Genomic DNA, 2,385 nt, shown 5'->3' on the forward strand with positions numbered 1-2,385 from the left:
TGTTTTTATTTTTGCATGAAGCAGAACTTGCGCTTGGACACTGATAAAATCCCCCAAAGAACTCCCAGTTACTTTTACTTGGGTTAACAGTATTTGGAAATTCCCAACCACAGTTGTGCCGGGCAACAAAAAATTAAAGCAACAATTTTTTTTAAAATCAAGCATGTTTCTAGATCTCATGACATAAGCTAAAAGTATAAAGATCAACCAAGAGGAGTGATTCCCAAATAGCAAGCTAGAGGATGAGAAATAGTTGATGCCATGTTCACATGGGCTAATTCCCATAAGCCAGTGTCTTATGTTCTGAGCATGGGATGTACTGAACATGTGAGAACCCTTTCTAGTAACTCAGTTAGCACCCAGTTGCCAAGCACATGCTTTGCATACCAAAAAGTCCTAGATTCAATCTCTTCAATCTCCAGATAAATACCCTTTTTGGGGAACCTGGAGAAATGTTGTCAGTCTGAACAGACAATCTACTGATGCAGCATAAGGCAGCTTCATCAGTTCATATTTATTACTGAAGGGAGGGGGAAACTGGGGCAGAAAACTTGGAGTGGCCTTTTCTAGTCCCCAAGAGCAACTCAGTTGAAGGCTGTTTCTGGTCCATTTGGGTTTAGGACTGTTCAGGTCCATATAGGGACAATACATACCACATAATTGATGTGCTGGGCTCTACAAACAGAAGGCAAACTATATCTTTATTGCTCAGTATAGTCCATGCCAACTGCCAATCCACCTGCAAGGTGTCAGGTCTTTCCCAGGCTACCTGGCAATAGCAGGTAGTCTGTTTTTTTACATGAGACTGAATCTTGGGTTCTCCGGCTGCAGCACTGCTTGGAATCCACCTTATACAAGGGATTGAACTTGGGCCTTTTCAAAGCCCAGGAAGTTAGATCTCCCCTCCCTACCCTACATAGATCAGAGAATCATGGAAGAACGTGTTTCCTCTGGAAATTAAGATCAGAAGCTTTGCCCAAGCCCTGCAGAGAGGAACCAAGAGTCTGCAGGAGAAGCATTCAACTTTGTTGTTCTCCTTCAGTCCAAGTGTGGCTGGAGCACATCACAAATGCGTGCCATATCAGGGTAGGACTGCCTACTTGCTGGATGGCTGGGCCTCTTTGGTATGCAGCAGGGCACTGGAGCTGTTAGATTATTTTTGGAAAACATATATTTCCTAAGTCCCCGGGTTTCATTACTCTGCAGCTTGTTTTTCAAAATTTGCCTTATTGAGTTTTAAGCCTCTATAAATAATGCAAGCCAAACATTTAACTAAGACGCAGCTGTAAACACACATACACAATGGCTGTAAACCGAGCAAACTCATTAAGGCTCCGCGCTTTAATAGAACCTCCAGCAAATCGAAGCATTTTCTCGCTTCCTCACCACTCAGATGTATTTTTCCAAATGACATTGCACATGCCTGATCTTGTCTGATCTCGGAAGCTAAGCAGGGTCAGGCCTGGTTAATACTTGGATGGGAGACCACCTGGGAATACCGGGTGCTGTAGGCTTATACTAGTCTTTCCATGCCCGATCCCGTCTGATCTCGGAAGCTAAGCAGGGTCAGGCCTGGTTAGTACTTGGATGGGAGACCGCCTGGGAATACCGGGAGCTGTAGGCTTATACCATAGTCTTTCCATGCCCAATCTCGTCTGATCTCGGAAGCTAAGCAGGGTCAGGCCTGGTTAGTACTTGGATGGGAGACTGTCTGGGAATACCAGGTGTTGTAGGCTTATACCATAGTCTGAGACTGAAGGTTGCCAACCAACCATTGCAAGCAACTCAAGTGTTGACATGCACATCACTTCGCTTCTTGAAGGAATCATCTCCTGGTAAGAAATTCCCCTATAATTCATGTGTTTTTTATGGGCTGCAGTGTCTTGATGATAGATTAATGTAATCTATCATGGAAAAACCTTTCGATTGACCAAAAACATACTTTCCCAATTAACTGGATAACAAAGTGTATGTGTGTTTTGTGTTTTTTTTAATCAGTACTATTTTTGATATAAGTGCTTGGGGGGGGGGGGCTGATGTTCTGTGCCTGAGCACAGATGCAGTCTCTGGCATTTCTGGGTAGGGCTGGGCACCATACAACTGGATAGGCCAACAAGCTGACTCAGGGCACAATCCTAACCAACTTTCCAGCACTGAAGTAAGGGCAATGCAGCCCCTAGGTAAGGGAACAAATGTCCCCCTACTTTGAGGAGGCCTCCATGACTGCCATCCAATCTCAGGTTGCAGCACATGCCCCATTGGCACAGCTGTGCAAGCAATGGAAAGTTGGTTAGGATTTGGGCCTCGGTTTCATAGGAAACTAGCCTTTTCAGAGACATTCAGAGACATTCCCTTGCCTCTCTCGCACAGGGCAGAATTCCTTCG

General features: G+C 44.9%; 1 pseudogene; it reads left to right on the forward strand.

The window, feature by feature from the left end:
* The first annotated feature begins 1,511 nt into the window (after window positions 1-1,511).
* LOC136633880 (5S ribosomal RNA) lies at window positions 1,512-1,624 on the forward strand (annotated as a pseudogene).
* The last annotated feature ends 761 nt before the right edge of the window (window positions 1,625-2,385 follow it).

The sequence above is a fragment of the Tiliqua scincoides genome, chromosome 13 (assembly GCF_035046505.1).
Source record: "Tiliqua scincoides isolate rTilSci1 chromosome 13, rTilSci1.hap2, whole genome shotgun sequence".
NCBI classification, from domain to species: Eukaryota; Metazoa; Chordata; class Lepidosauria; order Squamata; family Scincidae; genus Tiliqua; species Tiliqua scincoides.